This window comes from Rattus norvegicus, chromosome 13 (assembly GCF_036323735.1).
Source record: "Rattus norvegicus strain BN/NHsdMcwi chromosome 13, GRCr8, whole genome shotgun sequence".
Classification (NCBI taxonomy): Eukaryota; Metazoa; Chordata; class Mammalia; order Rodentia; family Muridae; genus Rattus; species Rattus norvegicus.
The window spans coordinates 75,571,170-75,594,545 of record NC_086031.1 but is presented as its reverse complement, the minus strand read 5'-3'; the positions used below and the strand labels follow the sequence as shown (position 1 = coordinate 75,594,545).

The 23,376-nt window shown below is 41.4% G+C and overlaps 1 protein-coding gene across 4 annotated transcripts in view; it reads left to right on the top strand.

Annotated features, from left to right (window-relative positions):
- The first annotated feature begins 1,305 nt into the window (after positions 1–1,305).
- The window catches only part of Rabgap1l (RAB GTPase activating protein 1-like), a 595,699-nt gene continuing 573,628 nt past the window's right edge, over positions 1,306–23,376 (top strand). For 3 of the 4 annotated variants that reach the window (XM_006250105.5, XM_006250107.5, XM_063272352.1), the window contains exon 1: positions 1,306–1,439. The gene's annotated coding sequence lies outside the window, so the exon portion shown is untranslated. 4 annotated transcript variants of the gene reach the window in all.

The window sequence follows — 23,376 nt, the reverse complement described above, 5'->3', positions numbered from 1 at the left end:
TCATAACTTTATTAGGCATCAACACTTAAAGCATTCATTGAGTCAGGTTTGGGAATAGGAGGTCTACTTGGGGTATAGAGTTTAACAAAAATACCTTCTGGGAAGGACCCAACATGGAGGGGAAACCCAAATTAGTTGGAACACTTTTGCTATGACTCTGAATCTGTAGGCATTAACATTAAGAAAAAGGAGAAAAGAAACTTGGGTTTGAAGGTCCTTTGACAAATGTTACATTTCTCAGAGTGGCTTTTGGATCTGGGTGGGGGATAATGACAGGCCATTGAAGTATTATAAGAAAAGAGAATTTTCAGGGGCTGGGGATTTAGCTCAGTGGTAGAGCGCTTACCTAGGAAGCGCAAGGCCCTGGGTTCGGTCCCCAGCTCCGAAAAAAAAGAACCAAAAAAAAAAAAAAAAAAAAAGAATTTTCAACTCAAGAAGCCTCTGGACACATTTAACCCACACAGTAACATTTACTGAATGAATACTTCCTTTCCTATAAGCCAGGTAGGATTCATCATGAAAGACACAGAAATGAGTGAAGTAGGTAATAAAATATTTATTTCACAGATTAAGGGTGTTCTATAAACCTGAGAAAAAAGTTCTTATGAGATTCAGGGAATGTAGAGGTCACTTCTGGCTGCTAGAAAGGAAGAAATTCACAGTTCAAAGATCAGTACAATATTTGTGGCAGAAAATAGATACTTAAGTTTATCTTTCCTGCAAAATCTATTTCCCCGAAAGGGATAAAAGGTGAGACTCGGGCTGCCTTCACAGTTGGGTTAGCACTTTCCTATGTAGTCAGAGTCTGGAAGAACTTATCAAGGGGAATGCCTCGGAGCAGACACACACCTTCAAAGGACAAAGAGTCCCGGTGGAAAAGTTAGTCCCCTGAGGTGACTTACTGGCCTCACAGAATGGAAATATGTAAAACAGGTTTGTTAGGAAGGAAGCTCCTCAAAAGGGATTTAGAACTCAGTCAGTGCTGGGGATGATTGGCAGGGTCCAGCACTCGTGCAGGAGGGCCTCGCGCGCCTCCGCTCTTCTAGCTCGCACTCTGCCCTCTGCCCTCTGCTCAGGTTTGTACTCGGCGCTTTAGGGGGCCGAGCCGGGTCCGGCGGGCCTGTGGACGCGCGCGCGCGCCGCCGCCTTGGACAGAGAAGGCGCCTCCGCCCTCGGGAGCGCGCACGCCGCGCAGAGGGGCCGGGCGCGCGCGCTCCCGCCCGCCGCCTCCTCCTCAGTCCGCCCCCTCCCTCGCCTCTTCCTGCCGTGCGGTCCTCTCCCCTCCCTAGCCCGCTCCCTCCGCCCCGTTCCCTCCGCCCTCCTTGGGCTTCGGCGGCGGCAGAGTGAACGGGACGGGCCCGGCCGCAGAGCTCTGGGCGGCGGGTGGGACTCGGGCGTCTGACAGAGTTGTTGTTCCGGCACGGCCGCGGAGACGTGAGGTGAGATGAAGGCGGCCTTCGAGGGGCCCGAGGGCGGCCTGACGGCGGAGAGCCGCGGTCCAGGGGGTTTTGGGGTGGACCGGGCTGGTGCAGAGAGGGTCGGGGTGCGAGGCCCGGCCCGGGACCGGGATGCTGGAGCACCAGGGCGGAAGGCATCCGGCGGACTCAGCGCCGTCGGCCGCCTCCTGGACACCGGGCTCTTCTTGTGGCTTGCTCGTCGCGGCGGGGCCGCTGGGCGGGAGGCGGGGTTGGCGCCCCTCACCTGGGGCGGGTGGTGGCTTAGGCGGCCACCGCCTCCAACTGTGCCCTCCTGACATTGCCACCGCCCCCGCCGGCGGCGGCCGGGATGTGGCTGCTGCCCGACTCGCCGTCCCAGCAACCCGGAGTCCGGTGGGCGTGTGGACAGGGTTATTTTCTTACCCCCTTGAAAGCGTCGGTTGGATCCCGTGTCCTTTCCTCGCTCTTCCCTTTCCTCCGCCCCGCGCACTTTGCTCCGTTCCTGCTGGCGATGCTTGTGGTTTTACTGTCTGGGATAGGCTGTTTTTTGGGCAGATCTCTACCTGCAAGGAATGCCCCGCTTCAAAGTTGACCGCGTGGGCCCCGACAGACACCCATCCACACCCACGCGCGTGTTGTCCTCCGAGTCCTGATAACTGAGTCAAAGTTTCTGAGACTGAGCTGGTACTTTGCTCTGGTCGCCAACGGTGCAGGGCAGGGCAGTGCGTCAGCATGTGGAAAGGGGCCACTGGCCATTGGGGAGGTGGCCAAGAGCAAGGAGGGCTGAACTGAGAAGAGCTCATTTGTGGTCTCAAGACAGTTTCGTTCAGGTGCTTATGTATTCTCTTTGGACTTCTCAGAGTTAGTTATATCAGAAAAAGACTCGAAATTAGGCGATCGTTTTTCAGAATCCATAGTATTATGCAAATAAAATTAACTGCTAACCTTTAAGGGAAAGGGTTTGCTTGACATGCTTAGTGCAGTTTGGAAACAGATTTCAAAGTCTACTTTTCTTTTGTCACTGAAAGGTTTAGATGGTTTTAATGCATTTAAATTTTCTTGTGTATGAGAAGAGGTAGATAGTTGACTGTCACAATTCAGAGAGCACAATTTCATGAGAACCTTAAGACTTTTCTTGTAGTAGTGTTTACGTTTGGCCCGCGCTGCACTTCTGTAGTATGTCCAGTAATCGTGATCAGGAGGTACACACATGAAGTTTGTAGTCAAATTGGACAGTGGATTCTACTCGTGGAAAGTACTAGTTTATAAGCTGCCTGGGAAGGGAAATTGGCCTGTGATCATTATCTTGGTTGCATTCTCTATATGAAACTGCCATTGAAGTTGCAAAGAAGAAAGGCTAAATGAATTTAATGTAGCATATGTTATTACAAAATTGTATTTCTTGGGAAGCTAGCATAAGACTTTGAGTTAGATTGATGACCATGCTAAATTAGTTCAAGATGTACTCTAATATACTAAATCATCTGGGGAGAAATAAATGTGCTTGTGCAGGGCTTATCTGAGAGCGTGTCGTAAAGCTTAATTTGTGCTCTGGGCAGCTGTAAATAAGGTAGTAAGTTCCAGTACTATTGAGGAAAATGGTAAATACGCAAACAAGTGCAAAGGATGAGGCTGTAGGCCTATGACGTTTTTCTTTCTTTCCTTCTTTTTTAAACATTTGACGGAAAGTTCTGTTTGTGTCGTTCTGAGATCTTTTTGCTTGTTTGATCATTCCCTCATGATTTATATCATTAGGGCGTTTTTAAAAAAATACTTGAAAGATTGTACTACTTTTGTTGGGATATTTATTTATTTTTAAAGATTTATTTAACTTTATGTGTTTTATCTTCATGTATGTCTGTGCACCCCTTCTGTGCCTGGTGGCAGAGGAGGCCAGAAGAGGGCATCAGATCCTCTGGAACTGGAGTTACAGACAGTTGTTAGCAGCCACGTAGGTCCTAGAATTGAAACCAGGTCCTTTGGAGGAACATGTAGTGCTCCTAAGCCACTGAGCTGTCTCTCTAGCCTTATTTACTTATTTTTTGACACAGAGTCTTATATAGTAGCTCTGACTGTCTGAACTTACTATAAAGCCCATGCTGACCTTAAACTTGAAGCCGTTCTTCTGCCTCAGCCTCTTATGTGTTAGGATTATGGACATGAACAAGCCCAACTGTTTTTATCTTTGACTTACAAAAGTATTATTAAGCAAGGGAAACAAGGGTTTTCATTTCTGTCAGCTCATTAGTTCTGAATTTGACTTCTGAAAAACTTCACTTTGCTTTATCTGAAACTTGAAATGGTTTAATTGCTGTTACTTATTTGAACTCTCAGATACAGCAGTGAGGCTGAAAGTCTTAGGTTTGGGGGAGTAGTGAAAAGTAGAAATTCTGTAGTTCCAAATACAAATATTATGTGGGAGAGATTAACAGGTTTCTGTATACTGACTCTGAAGGGAGCTGCAGTTAGGTATATAAAATTCCTGCCTCTGAAGGTGTAGGACTGGGACTCTGTTTCAGCCTACCATTTTCTTTTTAAAAATTCCATATATTAAACTCTGTGTGTGTGTGTGTGTGTGTGTGTGTGTGTGTGTGTGTGTGTGTGTGTACCTGGTGCCCCTGGAGGTCAGAAGAGGGCATCACATCCTCTGTTGGAGTTAAAGATGGTTGTGAGCTGCCATGTGGGTGCTGGGACCGCTGCAAGAACGACATGTGCTCTACTGTTGAGCCAATTCTCCAACCTTCAGCCACCATTCTTGTTGCACGGAGATGAGGACTTTAGGAGATTGAAGTCAACCAGTACTGTAGCCTTTGGGAGCCCCAGTGCAGACCTCTTCCCCTGCCCCTGTTGTATCTTGCAGGTTTCAATCAAGTTTTTGCATATTTATAACATCTTTTAAACATTATTTTAAACTTTTTAATAAAATGTATCGCCAAAACATAGAACAAACAAAAGAGCCACAAGAAAAACATCAGACACTGAAATTAACCAGACCCACAGCATAACTCTTATTTTATATAAATGATTCAGGCCCAGGGTTTGAGGAAACAAAGACTGAACATAGCCCCCCCCCCCCAGTCTTTTTCAGACAAGGTCTTGCTGTAAAGCCCATCCTGGGTTCCAGTGGATATGTAACTTAGTCTGAAGTCATGGTCTTCAAGATGGGATTTCACCATTATGCCTGACCAACCCAGGGATTTCTTTAGTCTTATGGTATTTGTCATGACAAATGGAAACAGAAAAGACAGAGTTGAACCCCAGTAATGAAGACATACTCATTAAAAATTTATTTAAAAAGACTTAATTAAAATGTTATTTAAAAAGACTTGCTTACCTGGGTCCTGCTAAGACTGAACCCCCAGTGAACTAGACTGTTGGGGGGAGGGAAGCAATGGGGGGAGGGTTGGGAGGGGAATACCCATAAGGAAGGGGAGGGGGGAAGGGGGAGGGAGATTTTTGCCCGGAAACCGGGAAAGGGAATAACACTCGAAATGTATATAAGAAATACTCAAGTTAATAAAAATAAATAAATAAATAAATAAATAAATAAATAATATGGCAATAAAAAAAGACTTGCTTAATTTGCATGTGTGAGTATTTTGTTCACGTGTCTGTCTGTGTACTTCATGTGTTCCTGGTGTCCTTGGAGTTCAGAAGAGGGTACTGGAGTCCTTGGAATTGGAGTTAAGGGGGTTGTAAGCTACCACATGGGCCCTGGGAATAAATTGTTCTTAACCCCCAAGCCACCTCTCCAGCCTGACATACTCACTTTTTGATTTGACTGCTGTCTTTTAAGAGTAGATTGGAGGTTTGACTTTATAGTTAATATTTAAATTGGGTATATGTATGCAGACATTAGTGGATCACAGTTACTAAGAGTTAATGAAATTAAGTAGATTTATAGCAACATTTTTGTTTTTGTATTTCATTTACTTCCTATATTGCTTATTCAGCCAACAAGATTCCACAACTGTTGGAATATAGCAATTTCATGTTTATACTGATTCATTTTTGGTTATCTTTTTTTAAATACATAGGTTTGGGGATTTTCTAGGAAACGTGTAGATACATTTTTAGTTGATTTAGAGTGGGATTTGGGATAAGATTATTAGTGTGCTTGAAATTTTGAGCCTTATTTTCTAAATAGTCTTAAAAATAGAAAACACACTTTTTATAAATACTCATGAAAAATCTGGCTACAGGCAGTGTGGTTGTGATAGACATAGTACAGCCAAAAATACATTTAGGAAACTTCTTTGCTCCATATCCAGTTTAGCATGCTTAAGTAAAAAGTCAGAAAAGTATTTAAACAAAACCTGTTTTTCTCAGAGTATGAAGTCTGAACAGTAGTTTGTGAACTATGCTGTCCCTTGCCTATTTTAAGCTCAGCAAGCACTACATGTCTTTAAGAGCAAATTAAGTTAAAAAAAACCCAACTAATTCTAATGGAGAATTCTTAGTAATAGAAGTTCCATTGGAAGATGCAAGCTTGTGTTAAGAATTTGGAGAAAATTAGGAATAGACAATTTGCTTTTTTACTGCACTGTTTCTAAACCACATACGTCCTTCCCATAATTTGTCTTACAGTGATATCAGTAGGTGTGTTAGGTGTCTTGTTACTTTCTGTTTTGAAAAGAAATATAAATTGTGCTAAAGAGACTGTAGCCAAGAATAAGATTTGCATACTATAGTAAACTGTTGACTGTACTCCACAGGATGAAATACTGAAATCTTACTCCTGCATGTGTACACACACACACACACACACACACACACACACACACACACACACCCCACACACACTCACTCTTGAAATAACAGTTTGTGAAATACTCCTTATCTTTCAGGGCCGCGCTGATTGGCTGCTGACTTGGAGCAGAAATTGCACATATCTCTTTCTACCTAGCTCTGTGTTCAGCGATATCGTCATGGTGTGACTTGATTGGTCATAGCAGGGTTATTTATACCAGGGACAACCAGAAAATAGTATAATTTGAGCTTTCTGCTGTAGCTAGTTGTTAAATGTAAAGCATATTACTGGCTATAACACTGTAATATTCTTTTCATGCAATTTATGAGAAGATGTTAAGATTTAAATTTCCAATTAATTTTATACTCAGTGAAGATTACCAGTCTCTTTTAAAACATGAAACATCCACCACGAACATCTAAAACAATTGAACAGACAGACAGACAGACAGATATACAGACTAGTTGAGCAAACTTTTCTAACCTGCAGATGAATATACAAAAATCTAAAGCTCAAAATCATATGGGTAGTTATTTGTCTGCCTCATAGAGACAGACTTTCACATAGCTCCACTTACCTCTCAAGTGCTAAGATCACAGACATGCATCACTACCCTTCCTGGTCAGCCAATGGGCTTCTGTCCTTTTCTCACCCAAGCCATTTATTTAATTCCTTTCCAGTATTCTGTTAGGCAATTTGAATAGAGATGAATGAGGCATGGTCCTTGACCTTGAAGCCTTTATACTTAATGTGGAAGATTAAATATGGGAACACAGATAATGCATGGCAGAAAGTAATGAGTGGTGAAGAGATTAGAGAGGTGGGAAAGATTACCATAGTTGTAAGGATAGGGGGACAGGACTTTTTAACTATGCTTAGAAGAATAGGTAGCACTTGCACTTGTAGAAATAAGATGACTAGTTTGGAGAGAAAGGCCTTACTGGGCCATGAGCTATGGTGAGCAGAAGCTTCACGGTGTGTACAGGCAAGAGTAATGAAAGAGCTAGGTGAGGGTCCGTGACCCTCAGACGGTTAAGGGCCTAGGTGTTTTCTTTCTACTTTTCAGTTTATCTTTTATTTTATATCTAGAGTCATCTAGTACTTAGCATAAAACAAGCTTTATATGCTGTACTCCTGATTAAAACATGACCCCAAGAGAGGGTAAGTATATTCACAGTTAAAGTTGAAGAGAGAAATTCTAAGTTACAGAAAAAACACCTTGAATTTATTGATTCTTAGTGTGTTGGAAAGAGAAAATCTTTTGTTTTAAAGAAGATTTTGGTGTTTTTCTTTCATTTTGCTTAATTCAGTAGATAGCATCAAATTGACTATACCAGAGCAGGAAATAATTGTGTTTACAAAGATCTTCTAGAATGTGGTTTCTAAATGACTGGGTCTTACATTTTTTGAGGCTGTTCTGGTTCAGGCAAAAAGGTAGTTTTTGAGCTACTAGCTTTAGAACTTAGGGCAGCAAGGTAGAAATTTCATACTAAATCCAGATTCAAGGGATTGGGGGAGTGAGTAAGGGTGTGTGTGTGTGTGTGTGTGTGTGTGTGTGTGTGTGTGTGTGTTCGTGTGTTCATATGCATGGGTATATGTGTGTGGCCGTCAAAGGTTGATGGCGGGTATTTTCCCTGGTGGCTTTGCATTCCTCCATGTGTACTGAGCAGGGTTCCCTGAGTCCAGAGCTTGTTGATGGTACTAGTCTGGCTGCCCAGCTTGTCCCAAGGTGGCCTTGCCGCTGTATCTGACCTCTGGGGTTACACGCGTGACATTTACTTGGGTACCAGAGACCTCATGTTTTTGTAGCAAATATATTATCCACTGAATCATCTCTTCAGACCCGAGGAGTTGACTCTTAACCCCAAAAGCGTTCCTGGATTTCAGTATTACCTGACAGCGAGTATAATTGAGCATGTTTTGAAGTCTGCTTGGACTGTACCTTGTTCTTCAGGGACACTGGTGGCTAGAAATGAAGGTAAAGAGCATCACGTTCCATTGTTTATCAGACTGAAAGACTGTGGCAGTTCTTGAGCTTTTCTGTCTGCCGATTTCACACTTATGCTTCTAACTAAAATCCTGCACAGTTTGAAGGAGGGTTCTTTTTCTTTGACCCTCCAGTTCTGTAAAGGTAAACGTCCTCTTTAATGTTGCCTAGGTAACAGCACACACAGAGACTTTGATAGCTCAGCACTGAAGTGTGTGGAAAATTTTGGAAATCTTGGTAATGAAGTTGCTATAGTAAATAACTACTTGGTTGGTAAAACACAAGACTTTTGGGGATGAGCCTTGGTTCCAAAATAAATATGAATTGTGTCATTGCTAAACTGTTTTTCTCATTTATTTAAGCTTCTGATGTGCTAACTACTTTGTCATGTCATTTTAGACAGTTGCAGCAGTCTCGTGGACTGTTCCGCACAGTAGACAGCACACTTGAAAAATCACAGTGAGAAAACGAACCCAGGGCCTTGCGCTTGCTAGGCAAGTGCTCTACCACTGAGCTAAATCCCCAACCCCGCAAACACAATTTTTATAAAAACATTCAGATATGTGCTTTTTACTTTTAAGGTTTAAAAAACATAAAACCCCAACTTTTGATAAACCATGTTGTAGAGTGTTTATCATTTACTTTAATATGTCTTTGTTATTTTGAGACCCTCTATTAGGAACTTTTAGAAAATGTAAATGGTTCTGAGAATGGTTACTAGATGCACTCAAGCACACATTTAATATATGCATATATATATTTATATACAGTATAGTATATTGACAGGATCTTACTGTGTAGGCCAGACTGGCCTCAGACACTTTAGCCTTCTGCCTCACCTTCTTTTGTGTGGGGATTGCAGGTGTATACCATGACTCTTGGCTCTGTGTTATGTTAATCTGTTTATTTCTCTGTAATTAAGTATTTTATTTTTCTTGGTATTCTGTCATTTTATTCATGAATTAATGAAAATGAACTGTGGCTAGAACCCATTCATATATTGGCAGACAGCATGGATGCTGAGGTATGTTTAGAGTTATTTAGTGACTTAGCAACTATTTGTCAACAGACTTCATCAATCGTTTCTCATGGAAGGATGTAGCGTCTCTCATTTTAAATCCTTGTCATATTTGTCTGCCTTTCACTAATCATGCTTAGAATAGCATTTTGCTTTGCTTTTGATCGGTTGGAAAGAAACATTAAGCAGGTGTCAGTGAAGAGTGATTCAGACAATGTCTTCTTTTCTCTAACCTTTTACACTTTTATACCTTAACACTACACCTGATCTTAGCCAAAAGGATGAGAAACAATCTACCTCCATATGGAGAATCGGGATAACATTAGCTTCCTAGCAAGGCTCATGGAAAAATAGAATTGATATTGTTAATAATATTATTTAAATCTTAGTTCATGTATTTGCTATACTGGTTAGTTATTATTGTCAGCTAGACACAAGCTAGTCACCTGGGCCATGAGATTGGCCTGTGGCCATTTTCTTGATTAATGATTGATATAGGAGGGCCCAGCCCACTGTGGGCAGTACAACCCCTATGCATGTAGTCCTGGGGTTGCATAAGAAAGCTGGTTGAGTGTAAGTGAGAGAGCAAACCAGTAAGCAACTTTCCTCCATTGCCTCTGCTTTAGGATTTTCCTTTGATTTCCTGCCTGGACTTCCCTCCATGATGGGCTGTAATTTCTAGGATGAAATAAATTCTTTTCTTTCCACATTGCTTTTTTTTTTTTTAAACTTTTATTCTTCTGTCATGCATTACATCTCCATTGTGGTTTTCTCTCCTTCCACCCCTCCCAGTCCCTCCCTGAACCTCCTTTTTCCTCCAGATCAACTCCTCCATTTCCCTTAAACCACCCCCCCACCTCTTAGGGATAGCTACTGAATATGGCCTAACAAGATATAGTTAGCCTGGGCACAAACCCTTAGATCACGGCTGTTCAAGCCATCCCAGTAGGAGGAAAAGGTTCCCAAGCACAGGGAACAGACTCAGAGACACAACCCACTCCCATTGTTGGGAGTTCCACAAGAACACCAAGCTACACAACCATAAGATACATGCAGAGGACCTCGCTCAGACCTTTGCAGGGTCTGTGTTTGTCACTTGAGTTTGTCATGGAACATTTGCTAATAACCAGTGATTTTAAAGAGACTGCATGAGTTATACAGCTTGGTTTTCATTGACTCTCGGCATCTTAGTTTCTTTTCTTTTTTTATTTAATTTTTTACACTCTATATTTTATCCCCCTCCCAGTCCACCCTGTGATTGGTCCACATCCCCTACCTCCCCCCACCCCCCTAAAGTTCTGACATGTCCATTTCTTATCAACATTATCATTCGTTTTGATATATGAACATATTTCTCCTGGTGCATTTGGTATTTTGAACAATACATTTACCATTTAAAGATAAAAGCGTAATCTAACAATAGCTTATAGAAATGAGTTTGTTGATACGTTACCTGCTCTTTTTTTAATTTTTTTTTCTTTTTTTCAGAGCTGGGGACCGAACCCAAGGCCTTGCGCTTCCTAGGCAAGCGCCCTACCACTGAGCTAAATCCCCAACCCCTCTTTTTTAGTATTAATTTCATTACCTTTCTGTGCTTTGTTCTATTGAGGTTTATTTTCTTTTAACTTTAGCAGTTTTTCAGATTTTTTGTATTTTGCTTTGAAAAAGGTAAAAACAGCACCCTTTACTGATAGGTGTCAGAGCAGATGTTTCCAACCTAGCACTAGGGAGGCAGAAGCAAGAGAATTGGACAACAACGTAATCTGAGTTCAAGGCAAACTAGGACCACATTGAAAGACCATATCCTAAAAGAGCAAAGCAAACAAAACAAAAACTTTGGAAGAAAGCAGAAATTATTACCTGTTCAATGCAGAGAGAGAGGAATAGTCTTTAATGTATAAATAAGACAGAGCACTTTTGTTTTTGTGGAAAACAGTTTAAGAGTTCAGGACCATAATTCTTGGTGTAGTACTGCTGTGAGATTCAGACAGAGTAAATTTTAGATCAAAGTTTCTTATTTGTTCTTCTGTATATAAAAATAACAAGCCAGCATTCTTTTTATCAGGGTAATTATTATATAAGATAATATACATTATATATCTAATCTTTTTCCTTAGATTTATTTATTTTGTGAGTATGAATGTTTTTCCTGCATGTATGTATGCATACCATGTGTGTGCATGGTGCCAACAGAGGTCAGAAGAGGCTGTCAGATCCCCCAGATCTGGAATTATAGATGGTTGTGCCTCCAGGTGGGTGCTGGGAACCAAACCCAGGTTTTCTGCAAGAGCAGTAAGTGCTCCTAAACTCTTAGCCTTCTTATAAGTAAGCGTGTGAAGTAGTAGCTGTTATGTGTTGCTAGTTTGCAGAAGAGAAAGAAAGTGATCTTGTAGAAATCTAGCAACTTACCTAATATCATCATATAGAGCTTTCTTACTTCTAAGTTTATCCTATAGTGATTCTCAACAACTCTGTATTGGTTATTTGTGTTCATGAGAATCAAAAAAGCCAAGATTTACAAAAGAACAGACATGGTATATTCATTTTATTAGGTCATATCTGAAATCTTTCATTGTGTTGTAATTAGTAATCAATAGTACCAGAGGATAACAGATGAAAACTTGAATGACTATTATCTGAGAAGTAGAAGACATATTTTCTGTTTGTGTAGAGGATGTGTGACTAAAATATAAAGGAAGACAGAAATATAAGACTATATCAGACAAACATGCATTAGATGATTTGTAGTATTTTGAATTCCTTCTTTTCTGCAATGAAGAGGATATTAGGTGACCTATAAGACTTTTTCATCATCAGTCTCTTGTGTGTGTGTGTGTGTGTGTGTGTGTGTGTGTGTGTGTAATTACATTTTTTATTGTTCGACAACCCCATGACTTTTTTTTTAAGATTTACTTTTTGTATTTATATGAGTACAGTGTAGCTGTCTTCAGACACTCCTGAAGAGGGCATTGGATCCCATTACAGATGCTTGTTAGCTACCATGTGATAACTGGGAATTGAACTCAGGACCTCTGGAAGAACAGTAAATGCTTTTAACCACTGAGCCATCTTTCCAGTTAGACTCTTTGTTTTCTTAAAAGCAATCCCAGCACTCCCTCTCCTTCAGATAAGTAAGGTCAGAAGAGTGAAGAGCTGAAGATGACACCAGTCACATTAGTCTTAAGTTCTGATTTTGTGTGGGTTGACAAGCAGCAGCCACTTGTGATGACGAGTGATAGATTGAAAGTGGTTGTAAAATTTGTTAATATTTTTCTATTTCTAAGCAGTCCTCAAAGAAAATCTCATATGAGCTTGACTCCTGGTACCCCAGCCCAATAGCTGTGCCATTTAAATGGATTTGTGTTTGAGATTAGTAGAGATGTACTTGGTTTGTTCTGCAATCTCTGGCATAAAAGAGTTTGTTTTTTTCTTCCAGTTTGTCTTTGATTGGCTTCATGTAATCTTTGATAAATATCTCACAGTCTTCTTTTGTGAAACTGGCTCCTGATAATATCTACACCAATGATTATTGTACTGTGGGCCCCAGGGCCTTCAGTAGAGGTGTTTCTACCGATGAGAGGCATCAGTGGTGCCTTCTTCCTACAGGCACCTTCTCCACCTCCAGCCATATGCTGTTGGCAGTCTCTAGGCTATCATTTCAGAGGTTTTGTGTTTGATAAGATCTAGGTGGATAATTCTGATGGTGTCTGCAAAGACAGAGGTGACAGCAATACTAACTAACTTGGTTCAAAGCTGCCTTGTGCATCCTGAGCATGGCTTGGGGCAGGGTTGGAGTAATTGAGGAGGAAAGGGCTCCTGTTAATATTTAGTGGTGTGTGTGTTTAAAGTTTTTTCAGATTTTTTTTTAAATTTAATTGGTACTTGGGGCAGTTTCTCTCTCTCTCTCTCTGTCTCTGTGTCTCTCTGTCTCTGTCTCTGTCTCTGTCTCTGTCTCTGTCTCTCTCTCTCTCTCTCTCTCTCTCACACACACACACACACACACACACACACACATCCCACACACTGTGATTTGTGATTATCATCTCCACTACCCTCTCTTTTCTCCCCCACATTTTTTTATCATCCTCACCCCCTACCAGTCTCCTTTCCAGATTTATGACTTGGTTATTGACCCAATTAGTTTAGCCAAATCCATCTGTGTGACCGTTGAATGAGTTGACTGGAATATTGGGGTCATCAGTGGATATTCAACAGAACACAATGTCTCCCCAACTCTGTCACTAGCAGATGGTTCAGCACCAAGGATGCCCTGATCCTCTATCCATGGCTGACTGTTGACAGTCCCATTCATGTGCAGACCCAGTGTAGTGATCCATGGTTGCCCTGAATTCATAAATGTAATGGCTCTTTTGTGCTTAGAGATTATCATTTCGAAGCAGCTTCTTTTGTTTTTATTTGAAAGGACTACATTCTGATTTTCTTTCTTTTTTTCTTGTTTATTTATTTATTTATTCACTTTACATCCTGATCGCTGTGTCCCTGTTCCCCTCGCACAATTCCTCTTCCCAACTCCCTCCCCTCCTCCACTGAGAGATTGGAGGTACCCCCTGGATATCTCCCCACCTTGGCATATACCCAGTTAGGGTAACAGGATCCACAAATAGCTTTAAGCACGGCCCCCTCCAGTTATTGGGGACCCACTGAAGACTGAGCTGCACATCTGCTATATATGAGCGGGGAGGCCTAGGTCCAGACCTTGTATGTTCTTTGGTTGGTGTTTCAGTCTCTGAGAGTGCCCCCCCAAGGGTCCAGGTTAGTTGATTCTGTTGGTATTCTGTGGAGTATCTCCTTGGGGCCCTCAATCCTTCCTCCTGTTCTTCCTGTTTGCTTTTTGCAACATTTGCTTGTTGGTCTCTGCAGCTGTTTTCAGTCAGCTGCTGGGTAGAGCCTCTTAGAGGACAGTTATTGAAACAACTTCTTGCCTTTATGTTCTACTTCCTTTTGCTGATTAGTTTTTGCCACCTTGACACAAACTAGACTCAACTGAGAAGAGGGAACTTCAATTGATAGATTTTCCTTAATCAGATTGTCCTGTGTGCACATCTATGGGGCATTCTTTTGATTAATGATTGATATAGGAATACCCAGCCTACTGGTGAGTGGTCCCACCCTTTGGGCAGGTTATGTAAGAAAGCAGACTCAGCAAGCAAGAAAAACAAGCTAGTAAACAGTATTCGTGTATTCTGCTTCAACTCTTGCTTCCCAGTTCCTGCCTTCAGTACCTGCTCTGACTTACTACAGTGACAGAATGTAACCTGTGAGGTGAAATAAAATATCCTTCAGAAGTTGCTTTTGGTCACTGTTTTATTACAACAATGGAAAGCAAATTAGAACACCCCTCTTCCCAGATGTTCTTCAGATTGAGAGGGGAAAATGTAACTGTCAAGTTGATGGCTAAGTCCTCAACCTTTACGTAATCTTAGCACTTTGTACAGCTATAAGCTTATGCATTCACCACTGTTCACTAGGAAGAGGCTTCTCGGATCAAGTCTCAGAGTAGCATTTGTTTTTAGTATAAACATAAATGTGTAGAAGGAAGTTTGATGCTATGTTAATATAACTAAATGTGGTGGTTTGAATAGGCTCATATGTTTGAATGCTCAGTCACCAGGGAGTTGCATTATTTGAAAGGATTAGAAGTAGGAGGTGTGACTTTGTTGGAGGAAGTGTTTTGCTGGGGGGAGGGTGGGCTTTGAGGTTTCAAAAGCTCATGGCTTGCAGAGAGAATAGCTTTTAGTTACTTCTCCAGCACCATGCCTGCCTGCTACCATGCTCCTTACTGCCATGCTCCCTGTCATGATGGTAATGAACTAAGTCTCTGAAACTGTAAGCTTTTTTTATTTTTTTTAAGTTAAGACTTTCTGGGGTCATGCTATCATGGTATATCTTTAAAGCAATAATAGTATGGTATGATTAAGATACTAAATACAGCATTAAGTTATCTGCTAGGGTCTATGACATCCCTCATTATGGGATTTTGACTGGTGTTTACAGTTGTCAGGCATAAGTTCCCTTCTTTGGAGCAGGCCTCAACTCTGGCTAGCGAGTGGTTGGTTATCCCCATGTCTTTCATGCTGCTGTTGAAAAAGTGAGCATACTTTACCTGGCAAGTTGATACTGTAATTTATAGGGTTCATGGCTGGGGAAGACTTTGAGGGACTTTGACCTCCAGTAGCCTTCATTGGTAGGGAGTAAGTTTTCCAGCTCAGTTGAATTTCGGTATGTCATGCAGCCAGGATATGTGATGTATTTAGCAATAGTTTTATCATTTAGTTATTTTTAAATTATAATTCTTAATTTTTGAGAATTTCATGCATATATACAATGAAATATCATACTTACCCCCATCTCCCTTTTTCTGCTTCCTTCATATCCTTTCTAATATGTCCCCTCCAAACTTTATATCTCCTCCCAAAATTCAATTACTATTTCCATTATGGCCATGGGAATGAGGTCATCAGCTGGAGTATGGGAAACCTACCAATGTTAATATCCTTAAAAGGAAAGAAAGAAAGAAAGATTCTCCTGCAGCAACTAATCAGCTGCTGGTGGCACCTCGTTAAGGGTTAAGGTCTGCAGAATACACCCCCATTAATACTAGATTTAAGCTGGTTTGATTTTGTGCAGGTAATCAACAGATGTTGGAGTTTATGAGTGTGATAGTCATGGTTTCTTCGAAAGACAGCATTTCACTGCATTCTTCCTCACCCTCTGGGATTTACAGTCTTTTTAACTCCTCTTCTATGCTGCTTCTTAAGTCTTTGTGGGGTGGGGTAGAGTGAGGTGTTATACATTCCCATTTATGGCTGATCCCTCAGCCTCTTTCTTATTCTCAGCACTTTGACCGATTATGAATCTGGGTTAGTTAGGGTTTCTATTGCTGAAGTGAAGCACTGCGATAGTAACTAGGGAAGGAAAGGATCTATTTTATTCATATTTCCCTAACAGCTCATGGAAGTTATTATTGCTGTGATGAAACACCATGAGTAAAAGCAAGTTGGGGAGGAAAGGGTTCATTTGGCTTATAGATCCCCATCACTGTTCATCAGTGAATGAAGTCAGGACAGGAACTTAAACAGGGCAGGAAGTAGGAGGGAGGAGCTGATGCAGAGGCCATGGAGGAACACTGTAGGTATTGAGGTTCCCTTCTCTCAAATGACTGTATAGTTTGTGTCAAGCTGACATAAAACTAGCTAGCACACAGTTCTTCATAGAAAGCAAGTAGGTCAGGAAATCAGACAAGGTAGGGACTTGGAGGCAGGGACTAATGCAGAGGCCATGGAGGAGTGGTGCTTATTTTATTGGCTTGCTCCTCATGGCTTGCCCAGCCTGTTTTCTTATAGAACCCAGGACCACCAGCCCAGAGGTAGGCTGGGCCTTCCCACATAATCACTAAGAAAATGCCCTACTTGCTTACATATACCCAGATCTTATGGAGGTGTTTTCTTAGTTGAGGGTCCTCTTTTCGGAAGGCTGTAGCTTTGTGTCAGGTTGACATAAAAACTTGTCAGCTCAGCATCTCTGCATTGATTGCTGGTAGTTGCAGAGAAGACATTCCTCTGACCAAGGACAAGAGCAGTGTAGGTATATCTATGAGCATGAACATAAATATTAAGAAGGTCATGTGATAGCATGACTGTTTAGGATTATAACAATAGCAGGTTTTACTCTAGGGTGCGACCTCCTCAGCCATGGGCTTTTGAGTTGAATTTCAGTACAAGAGATGAAATTTACTTTTATGGATTAGACCTCAAATCCAGTCAGAAATCAGTTATGTACCCGTATCAGTCAGGCCACTGTTGTTGCAGTGGGAATTTTGCCTGGTAGGTCAATATTATGGGATATAGAGTCTGTTGCCAGCTGAGTTCCCTACTATTTTTTCTTGCTCTGCAGCCTCCATAGTACATTCTAACACCATGAAAGCTGGCTACTGGGAAGAAGTGCCCTGTCTGAGATAGATTTCTCTGTCTTATAGCCAAAGACAAACCAAACTTTCATCTATTTATCTATTGACAGATGCCTTTAGTTTGTTTCTACTTTGAGAATAATGCCGCAATGTATACGTGAATGCAGCTCTCTTTAGGACGTTCTAATTTCATTTTCCTTGATTATATACCCAAGACAGGGATTCCTGGGTAGATGGTGGTTTTGTTTTTATTTTTATGTATTGTTTTTTATATTGTCTATACCAATTTATATTCTACTCATAGTACTCAAAGGTCCATTTTCTTCTGTACCTTTACCCACGATGTTTTGATGGTACAGCTACCCTAATGGGGGTGAGGTGATACCTCATTGTGGTTTTGATTTATGTTTTCATAATGGTTAGTGATATTGAGCAACTTTATACATACCTGTTGTTTATTTTTATATGTTCTGTGAAAATGTCTGTTTAGAGTTTTTGTTTATTTTTAAATTGGCTTTTTTGGCATAAGTTAGTGCATGTTGTGAATATTTTGTATATCAATCCCTATATTTGGTTTACAGATATTCTGCAGGCTATCTCTTATTTGTTGGGGTAGAAGTGTTTTTAGTTTAATGTAGCCCCTGTTTAAGTTTGCCCTTGTTGTCTTGAGCTTTAGCTGTGACAGCCATCAACATTGTTGTCCATGCCAATAGAAGAAGCTTTTTTTTCACCCTAGGGATTTTACAGTTTTAGTTCTTTAATACATTTTAATAGTCACCATTCTGTAAATGTCAGTTTTTTTGTACTTATACTGAATAAAAGTATATAGTTGTTTAAACTAAATACAGGCCTCCCCCCACCCCCCTTTAGTTAAAAAGATGTTTTGGGAGGTGTAGAGATGGTTCAGTGGTTAAGAGTACTGGTTACTTTCTCTGATGACAAGGTGTGGTTCCTAGTACCTACATGATGACTCACAGTCATCTCTCACGCCATTCCCAGGAGAGCCAATGCTCTTTCTTGGCCTTTACAGACACCAGGTATATGGATGGTGCAGAGACATACATGTAGAGAAAACACACACACACATGTGAAATAAATAAAGCAAGATAAAATATATATTTTTGGGTGCAGGTGGGTGAAATAGCTCAATTTTGTTATATGTTTGGTAGGTAATACTCTCCTTATGAACACCCCCTGAAGCTTAGATTTCCTGAGTGTGCTTTTTTTAAAAAGAAAGTTAGTATCATTATGAATTTGAAAGGTCATTTTAATTTTATGAACTGTTAGAGCTTTATGGATTTCTATGCAGTTGATTTCATTCTCTGTCATTTTTTTGTCTATAAACATTTATTAATAAGGCAGTATATGGATTTTGTGGTACAGAAGCAGAGATTAAAGATTGATGACAAGCTGACAGTTATATGGGGGAAATTACAGTGTAGCAAGGGTGAAGTTGAAGTGTCTTTCAGTAAAACTTGTGAGGGGCATGTCCCCTTATCTGGGTGCCAGGAAAGGCTCCCTGCAGTTTTAGAGTTGGGTTTAAAGAAGGCAGGAAAGTGAGTTTGGTGGTGATATGGGAATTTGAAGTAGTCTATCTGTTCATCTAGACTTGGCAGCTGCTCGTCATCTTTCGGAACCATTGCAAAAGCCCCAAAGTGATATTTAAAAGCCGGATATACATGAAATCTTCAGGCCTTTCCTGAGAGTGTGCTTATTTTCATTTTGTCCATGATGCTCGTTGTTTTTAAGGTAGTATGCTAGAAAGAGGGATAATTTAGAAGCAGTCAGATGCTGCCATAGAGATTGCACAGAATCCAGTCTTGTGATGGGTACTAACAGCACAATCTCATTTTACTTTAGGAATAACAGAAGCAGTGAATTTTAGTCTTACATCTCAACTATTGATGATATTGATGGTGTGGACCATGGCATCTATGTTTAACAGCATCAGTACAGCAGCAGTAGTACTAACTGGGCAGGTTGAAACATGTTTGTGGGCATGTTCTTTTCTGTATGGACTTTATGATTTGGATTCCTTGCTGTTTTGGTGACTCTAAAAAGTACTTGTAGTTTTTCTGAATAACAAAGAGCTCTGGCTGAAGAACCCACTTTAGAGAGATTACTTATTTATTTATAAATTTTAATTACTTATTTTTACTTTATGTGCACTGGTGTTTTGCCTGTTTGTATGTCTGCATGAGGGTGTCAGACCTTGGAGTTACAGACAGTTGTGTACTGCTATGTATTTGCTGGCAATTGAACCTGAGTCCTCTGGAAGAGCCAGTCAGTGCTCTCCACTACTAAGCCATCTTTCCAATCCCTGAGAAATTATTTAATTTTTGTTATATTTTTAATTTATTATTATATTTTGTATCTGCGTGCACAATGTTGTACATGTGTAGGTCAGTGGACAACTTGGAGTAGTCAGTTCTCTCATTCACCATCTGGATCCTGAGTATTGAACTCACGTTGTCAGGCGTGGTGGCAGATGCTTTAAGCCATCTCACTAGCTTCTGGAGGGGTAATTTAGATCAGAAGTTGGACTCAGTGACTTTTAAGGACCTTTTAAATTTTTCAGTCATATTGGTCTATTTATTTTTCCTGTTTTGCTGAGTTATCATCATCATCATCATTTTTTCTTCTCTTCTTCCTCTTCTTCCTCCTAAATGAAAGTAGAACCTTTTCTCATAGCATCAGAATATCATCAGGAATAATTCATTCATTCATTCATTCATTCATTCATTCATTCATTCTGCCTCTCTCTCTCTCTCTTTCTCTCTCTCTCTCAAATTATCTATCTACCTACCTACCTGCCTGCCTGCCTGCCTGCCTACCTACCCATCTATCTGAGATAGTATTTCTTTGTATAGCATTGGCTGTCCTAGAACTTGCTTTATAGACCATGCTGCCTTGCCTCCTGAATGCTGAGATTAAAGGCATGCACCACTAAGCCAGGACGATTTTTTAAAACGTTTTTATTATTTTAGATCAGTAATGATTTGTTTTACCTTAGGTCTCTGGGCTATCTAGTCTTTGGTTCTTGGTTACTGAACCAGGTATGCGTTTCCTCTTGTGGAGTGAGCCTTAAGTCAGACATTGGTTGGCTACTCCCACAAGTACTTTGGTCAACACTTTGACCAATTATGAATCTGGGTTAGTTAGGGTTTCTGTTGCTGAAGTGAAGCACTGTGATCATAGCTAGGGAAGAAAGGGTCGTTTTATTCATACTTCCGTAGCAGCTTGCTGTGGTCAGGGTTATTGTTGCTGTGATGAAACACCATGAGTAAAAGCAAGTTGGGGAGGAAAGGGTTCATTTGGCTTATGGATCCCCATCACTATGCCACTATTGCCTTAGCATATTCAGTTGGCAGGACCAAGTGTAGGGCAAAGGGCTTGTGGCTGGATTGGTGTCCACATTTCTCTTTCAGTAGTGTGCAGAGTACCTTCCTGAACCAAAGAGACTAGAACGTATGAAGGCTCCATGTAGGCACTAGTCTGTTCAGTGAGTTGGTGGTTGTTGTCCTGGCAATGGACCCCTGATATCAGTTTGCAGGGAGCAACCCTTTATCTTGGCAACAGCCTGGGTTGTTTGGGAATTTCCATGGGACCCCTTGGCCATCAACTCAGTTGAATACACCCCAGTCCTGCCTGGCTACAAGAGATAGTCAGTTGAGACTGTATCTCCCATTGCTAGGACTCCTCAGTAAGATCACTTCCACAGATTCTAGGAGGTTTCCACAGACATACATTTCCAGTCCCCCAAGTACCCCCCAGTTCCAGCCAACTCGCCCTGCACTCTCTTCCTTCATCCCATCTCCTTTTCCCTCCCACGCTTTGGTCCTCATAGGCCCCTCCCAAGGGAGACCCATGCATCCCTCTTAGACTCTTCCTCTTTACCTAACCTCTCTGGGCAAATGGATTGTAGTTTGGTTATCATTTACTTAATGGCTAATGTCTACTTATAAGCAAATACATATCATATTATCTTTCTAGGTCTGTTACAATTTTTTTCTAGTTCCATCCATTTGCAAATTTTATGATACCATTTTTTAAACAGCAAATACTCCATTGTATAAATTTACCACATTTATTTTATTTATTTTTACACTCCAGATTTTATTCCCCTCCTGTCCACGCTCTGACTGTTCCACATCCCATACCTCCTCTTTCTCCAACCTCCCCAGCACCCCCAACCTCTCCTGCATCTCCATGAGGATGTCCCCACCTCACCCACCCCACTAGACCTCTAAACTCCCTGGGACCTCTAAAGTCTCTTGAGGGTTAGGTGCATTTTCTCTGACAGAACCCAGACCCAGCAGTCCTCTGCTGTATATGCTGTATATGGAGGCCTCATATCAGCCAGGTGAATGCTGCCTGGTTGGTAATCCAGTGTCTGAGAGATCTTGGGGGTCCAGGTTAATTGAGACTGCTGGTCCTCCTACAGGGTTGCCCTCCTCCTTAGCTTCCTCCAGCTTTTCCCTAATTTAACCAGAGGAGTCAGCAGCTTCTGTTCATTGGTTGGGTGCACATATCTGCATCTGACTCTTTAACTGCTTGTTGCGTCTTTTGGAGGGCAGTCATGATAGGTTACTTTTTGTGAGCACCCCATAGCCTCAATGATGGTATCAGGTCTTAGGGCCTCCTCTTGAGCTGGATTCTACTTTGGGCCTGTCACTGTACCTTCTTTTCCTCAGGCTCTTCTCCATTTACATCCCTGCATTTCTTCAGACAGGAAGAATCATAGGTCAGAGTTTTGACTGTGGGATGGCAACCCCATCCCTCACTTGATGCCCTGTCTTTCTGCTGGAGGTGGGCTCAAGAGTTCCCTCTCTCCATTGTAGGGCATTTCAACTAGGGTCTTCCCCTTTGAGTTCTAAGAGTCTCTCACTTCTTAGGTCTCTGGTACATTCTGGAGGGTCCTCCCATCCACTTTCCTCCCAAGTTTGCCAGTTTCCATTCTTTCTGCTGGGCCTCAGGGCTTCAGTCCTTTTCTTCCACCTAATACCAGAGCATGTTCCCCTCTCGCCCCCCACCCCCATCCCCTTTCCCTTCCCTGTTCCTCCCTTCCTCCCTCCCTCCCTCCCTCTCCACTTGTGGTTGCTTTTTTCTCCCTCCTAAGTGGGACTGAGGTGTCCTCACTTGGGCCCTTCAGCTTGTTGACCTTTTGGAGTTCTGTGGACTGTATCTGGGGTATTGTGTACTTTTTTTTTTTTTTTGGCTAATATCCACTTTTGGGCCTGAGTTACCTCACTCAGGATATTTTCTAGCTCCATCCATTGCCTACAAAACTCAGGATGTCCTCATACTTTTTTAAAAAATATGTATTTATTTATTATATATAAGTACACTGTTGATGTCTTCAGACACACCAGAAGAAGGCATCAGATCTCATTACAGATGGCTGTGAGCCACCATGTGGTTGCTGGGAATTGAACTCAGGACCTCTGGAAGAGCAGTCAGTACTCTTAACCACTGAGCCATGTCTCCAGCCCGATGTCCTCATTCTTAATAGCTGAGTAGTATTCCATTGTGTAAATGAACTACATTTTCTGTATCCATTCTTCTGTGGTGGGACATGGGTTGTTTCCAGCTTCTGGCTATCACAAATAAGGCCACTATGAACAGTGGAACACATGCTTCTCTTGCATGGTGGAACATCTTTTATTACAGAGTGATATTTCTGTATCTTTAGGTAGGTCTATTTCCAATTTCCTGAGGAACCTTCAAATTGATTTCCAGAGTGGTTGTACTAGTTTGCAATCCAACCAGCAATGGAGCAGTGTTCCTCTTTTTCCACATCCTTGCCAACATGTGTTGTCACCTGAGGTTTTGATGTTAGCCAGTCTGACTGGTGTTAGGTGGAATCTCAGGGTAGTTTTGATTTGCATTTCTCTAATCACTAGGGATTTTGAACATTTCTTTAGGTGCTTCTCAGCCATTCAAAATTCCTCAGCTGTGAATTCTCAGCATGGGAGGTCTATCCATTTTCTCAGCTCTTCTTCCATTTCTGTCTTGAGACTTGAAGTTCTTATCATACAGATCTTTCACTTGTTTGGTTAGTTACCCCAAGATATTTTATGTTAACTGTGGCTATTGTGAAGGAAGTTGTTTCCCTAATTTCTTTCTTAGCCTGTTTATCATCTATATAAAGGAAGGGTACTGATTTATTTGAGTTAATTCTATATCTCGCCACTTTGCTGAAGTTGTTTATCAGCTGGAGAAGTTCTCTGGTAGAATTTTTGGGGTGCTTATGTATAC